The 6,000-nt window shown below is 38.5% G+C and overlaps 1 protein-coding gene across 1 annotated transcript in view; it reads left to right on the plus strand.

Moving 5' to 3' along the window:
• LOC118735196 (peroxidase) overlaps positions 1 to 6,000 on the plus strand; it is a 583,871-nt gene that overhangs the window by 56,501 nt on the left and 521,370 nt on the right. The gene's annotated exons all lie outside the window — the stretch shown is intronic.

Below are 6,000 nucleotides of genomic sequence, written 5' to 3' on the forward strand. Positions count from 1 at the left end.
AGAATATTCTACTAATTAGCTGGGTGTGCGCATTTGTACAAAGTAAACAATTGTATGAAAATAAAGCCGCTAGGGAAACCAAGTAAAGTTTCGCAAATTGTTTTACGAATAAAAAAAACATTTAGCTAATTAAATTAATTAACTGCGCATAGTTGGAAATATTTACAAGTGACATTGCGTGATTACTTAAAATATTTGAACATACAGCTTTATATGCCAAAAATATCATTAAACACAGCAGTACTGATCACTAGGTGACCTTCATCGAGTGCTCTGTGCTGGGTTCGGACTGCACAAATGGGGTAAAAATCAAGTTTTCGTCTTTATAAGAAACAATTAATTTCTCCTCGTATCACTGTATTCTGGGATTAAATAAGGGGCTAAAGCTGCCTTTACAAGGGTCGATTTCTGTAGACTGAGATGTCATTTACAGGGGTCGATTTTGGTTGAATGACAAAAATCTACTAGAAATTCGACCCGTAGAAAGACGCCTTAATGCAGCGAGCAATTACCATTAAAGTTAAAATGCCTCGGTTAAAATTAATAAAAAGTAATTAGATTCTTGCTTTACCGTGACAATTGTTACATCGGTGGGCAACGACGCAATTACAAAACTTTAGACAGAGCAATCTTTTTCGATCGGGTTCAAATCGGACGATGGTGAGAGCCTATTCACGAATTCAAGTGTATTTGCAAAGGGGCTGTAGCTCACCAATTGTAGCAGTCGTGTCGTTAAACAGGTAAAATATAACTTTTAATTTGCTATTAAAAACTCCACCGCCTTTATATTTGAAAAGTAAATTTGTTGATGCAACAAAACGGAGCATATTTTCAGTTGAGCGGAGTAGAGGACTAAGTTTCAAATTATTTCGACAAAACGGAACAAATCTACTCCTATCGGAGGAAAGTCCGAACGATGGCTTATTGTGTATATGAGGAAAATTTACGCTCTTTGCTTGTTGCACAAAGTCAGTATTACCGCAGCCGTACTGCGATTAGTGATAGAATACTCTAAAGAAGTATCGATGCCAGTACTCATATTTGCAAAAAAGTATCGATAATACTCGTACTTCCAAGTATGTATTCCCAAATCAAACGCAAAAAGGAAACAAAAATCAGATTGCTTTGCTTTTTTCACCTCTTTCTATTTGAAAATTGAATAGTCACTGCTCTTAATAGTTTTAATCTTATCTAAAGGAGTTGTTGGAATAAACTTCCAATAAGATTAGTTTTACATGCGTAAATTAAAAATTAGCAAAAAGCTCATTTCAAGCTTTATTATTTTATAATTGTTTGACGCGTACTTGTATTTATAAATAACTTTACTTTAAAAATGAAATGCAAATGTAGAAGACGAGAAGCAAATGTGGAAAGATATTGGAAAGATAAGATCTCTTTCATAAAAATTTTGTTCAAGAATGGGCTGGATTTCGAATTCACAATAAGGCAGAATACATGGGTTAGCTGCCTTATGCTGGAGAGTGGCCAAGTTGTCGAGTCAGAAGACCATCCTCTTCCACCATTCAATTGTTTAAACATTTTTACACGAAGCCAATGTTGAAATGACTGCTACGTTTTCTTCTAGGTTGTGTTTAAATTTCATGACTGTGTCAATTACCAGTAGCTCACTTGCACGAAATATGTATTAATTAGTTGCGTTCCAGATGCTTCACGATTTCCAGGTTTTTACAGGAAGTCGTTCGAGGTGACCACCTCCCATAAGGTTTATTAATGGAGAAAACAACTGTTCCTGCAAATCGTGAATTTCGTGAATTTGGATATTGAAGTTAATATTCGAACGTTCGCACAATATTTATTTGGTAATTAAAAAAAATTTACTCCAAAAAAGTTTTTAACTCGTCAAAACTTTTCGGCATTCGCGATATTTACTCAGTACTTGTGAAAAAGTATCGAGTTTTCGATGCTAATCAGTACTCATCAAAAATATCGATATTCTGTACTCGGTACTCTTATCGTTCTATCACTAACTGCGATGAACATGATGGCGGCGGAGATGTAAATAATTTTTTCTGCTCTATACATTTTTTTTTCAAACACAATAATTATTACTAAAAAATTGTTTATTATAACTTAAAATTATTGTCACCAATAGAGGTAAATATCTTATACAAAAACACCTAAAAAGGAGTTAACAAAATTTGATATGAAACTATTCGTCGATTTAAATCAGGGACCGAAAATAATGATTATTTCAATATTTTCAATGAAAAAAATCAAAAGGTTCAAAATATCGTAGAACAATTTCGAGTATACACATGTGCAGGTTTTTTCATGCTCTGAATGAATCTCTTACGATTTCAAAATGTTTGAGCGATATCTATAAAAATTATAACTAAGAATTGCATTTCGATTTTAAATTAATCGCACAAAAAAAAATCATATATCGAGTTATATTTTTTTAATCAAAAATAAAATTCATTTTTCGAGCGTTATTTTTTTGCTCTGAAGAAATAATTATTTTGTGAGTTGTTTTCGTTTTGATCAAAAATAATCATTATATTATTAGTTTTATATTTTTGATCAGAAATAATCATCATTTTTTGAGTTTTATTTCTTTCATCAAAACTAATGATTATTCTTTGAGTTTTATTATTTTGATCTAAAATAAAACTCATTTCTTGAGCGTTATTTTTTCTCTCAGAAATAAAAATTAACTTTTGAGTTTTATTTTTTTTTGCAGATCGAAAAACTCAAAACGCCTCACTTCACTTAAACTTAACTCACCACACCTCAACTCACCTCACATCAACTCATCTCAACTCGCCCTAACTCACCGCACCTCAACCCACCACACCTCAACTCACCTCACCTCAATTCAACTCAACTCACGTCATCTCAGTGCAGTAAAGCAAATCACAAATACATTTTATTTCTGAACTGATCAGCGCGTATTTGCAAGCAGAGCACTGAAGAAAACCCAGTGGGAAAATAGGAATCCATTACCTGTTTCTACCAAGAAAAGATTAACAACTACGGTTGAACGAAAAATGCATCGCAATGTAAGCGAGCGGTATTAAAAGTTGTTAAATAAACAATTGTTATTGGGAATCTTCTGAAGAGGAACAGAGTTTGCCGATCGAAAAGTATTGATTTTCAAGAATTCTATATCATTTCTACGAAAAGTGGTTTTTCCCCATATAAAATACATGGAAAACTTTGAGCGCTTTAAGCGACCTCTAAATATATTTTGATTTCAAAATAAAAAAATAGGGGTATATTTTTTCGGTATAGAACAATCCTAGGGGGTGAGAGCATAAAAATTCCCACTTTACTTTTTCACATGCATTTTTGGACCACCCTATTGTACATATACCTACATTACGCTAGCTCAGAGTGAAAAGTTGCTAAGTCCCCTTTTTGTAAAAACATATATTCTAATGTAAGAAGGAAGAGAAATTAAAAATGCATCGTACCTAAAACATCAAATTATGTATATGTTGTATTTCTAACCGTTTCTATTCACGATGTTGTTATGTCTTTTTGCACGCGCAGCTCAGTAACAGGGATTGGCAAAGGGTGCTGTTTTTGTGACTTTAAGCCTACTCACGTTAAAAACGGAGGATGAACGAACACCACCGCAAAGCTTGCTGTCTTGCAAATACAGCCACCACAAGTGAACGATGCTTATAACAGCTCATACTGATATTAACTTCGGCAAATCTGTACTCCGAATGATCGTGCACGAAACCACGCCGTCTATTGAAACTTCAGATGTAATTTGGCCGGAAACTCTGTCGCAAAGTTCAACTTCGTTGCATGGAATCCTTCTTAATTCAATTGAAGGGTCTCCATCGGATGAAGAGTCCGACGATCATGCTGAAGATAGCGATTTGCAGAAGGCTATTAATCAAGTTGAATGCTATGCACCAAAACAATTGGATTTAGATGTTCCTATAATGGAGTATTGGAAAAAAAAAGCAATAAACACATCCGTATCTGTGGTCGCTGGCAAAAGTGGTTCACAGTACTCCAGCCACACAAATCAGTGTGGAACGGTCTTTTTCGGCGCTAAAACTAGTGTTAAGTGACTTAAGATGCAATTTATCACCCGGAATTTTGGAAAAAATTTTATTTTTAAAAACAAATAAAATGTAATGTAATGGGCCGTGGTTCTGAAGTTAAAGTTCTCTTGAATAATTTTAATCAAAATAATCCTGACAGTTGCATGTTTCGAACTTAACAATTCTCACAATAGGTTAGGTTAGGTTGAAGTGGATGCTAGGCCCAGAGGGCGCCAGCACACTTAGGCCCGATCAGGGCCCATTGTGATACCACATGGATCCAAAAAAAAAAACCCCTACTCCTTAAACCAGTTTGTGGAGTCTGCAAACCTTAGCAACTGCCGTATTCCAAACTTAGCAGTCGCGCTTAGATCGTCTAGAAGACCTATACCTAGGAATTTCTGTCTTTTCCTGCCCAGTGCTGGACAATCGCCTTATTGATTCAGGCTCTTCTTCGTCGTGGCAGCTCCTGCAGTAGTCGTTGTGACTAACCCCGAGGCGTTCTGCGTGCCTTCCTATCAGAATATGTCCTGTGAGCAGACCAATGGCCAGTTACATATCGCCTTTATTGAGAGTGAGAATTTCTCTCGATCTCCGTACATCCCATTTTGGCCATGTTAGCTTCGTTGTATTACAGTTTTCAGTGCGCTCCCATCTGGAGGCCGCTTCTTCAAGGAAGTTCTCCCTTAGTAAGAGCTTGCAGGAAGCGAGTGGCATACCCACCCTCTTCCAGGCTGGTGAAAGTGAAGAGCAAGTACCCGCCCTTGCAAGCTCGTCTGCCTTCTCATTTCCTGGTATGTCACTGTGCCCCGGTACCCATACCAGGTGCAAAGCGAACTGCTCTGCCATCACGTTAAGTGATTTGCGGCAGTTGGCGACTTTTTCCGAATTTATAGTGACAGAGTCAAGCGCCGTAAGGGTCGCCTGACTGTCTGAGTATATATATATTTCCGTAGTGGCGATAACAGCTAGTTTTAGGCTGTCAAAGGCTTCTTGTATGGCTGCCAATTCGGCTTGAAAGACACTACAGTGGTCAGGTAGTCGGAATGATCTTTTTATTCCCAATTTCTCCGAGTAGACGCCTCCTCCTACCCTATTTTCTAGTTTGGAGCCGTCCGTGTAGAATCTTATGGCAAATCTAGACCCCGGAACTCCTTCGAGCCATGATTTCTAGGGATATGGTTAAGAGCTAATACTCCCTTAATTATAGCGTGTAGCCACGCTGAGCTTAGCTGAAGTGTTTGCTGCAGCTGTATGGGGGCAATGCCATCCGGACCTGCTGATTTATAGGGCTTAAATGTCCCAATAGACCAGATGACCTTTTCCCTAGTGAGGAAATCTCCAGTGACCGAAAGATCTCCAGTTAGATGTGGCTGTACCGGCATGCTATCCGTGGCACCCGGGAAGTGTGTGCAAAGAAGCAGATCCAGTGATTCCTCCTCGGTCTCTGTCCAGGAGCCGTCAGGTCTTTGCAAGCATCCTGGGCCTTTTTGGGCAGTACCTGAGAGTATCTTTCTGAGCCTGCCTGCCTCTGAGATAGACTCCACCCCATTGCAGAAGTCTTTCCATGAGGTTCTTTTCGACCTTCTTAGGAGCTTCTTGTACTCCCGTAACGTTGTCTTTTAGGTCTCCCAATGTCCCTCACTACCAGACGCAGTAGCCTGATTGAAGGTTTTCCTGCAGTTCTTGCGTGAAATCCTGATTTCTTCATTCCACCAGGGTGGCTTTTTCCTACCCCGGTGCTGCTTTTTGGGGCATGTAATGTCTATTGCCTTACTGCAGGCCCCCGTAAAATGGTCGACAAGATATTCCAGCTCCTCTAGGTTTGCTGGAGCAGCCGGCTCTCTATCTTGTGGCAAAAGCCTATCCAGCTCTTTCCGATACCTATGCCAGTTGGCATTTCGCAAGTTTCTAGTTAGAGGAGCCTTGGGCCTCGAATTGGATATATCGGTGGTCGGAAAAGGAGTGCTCCTCAAGC

Source organism: Rhagoletis pomonella, unplaced genomic scaffold, assembly GCF_013731165.1.
Source record: "Rhagoletis pomonella isolate Grant_MI unplaced genomic scaffold, Rhpom_1.0 Rhpom_scaffold_00001, whole genome shotgun sequence".
NCBI lineage: Eukaryota > Metazoa > Arthropoda > Insecta > Diptera > Tephritidae > Rhagoletis > Rhagoletis pomonella.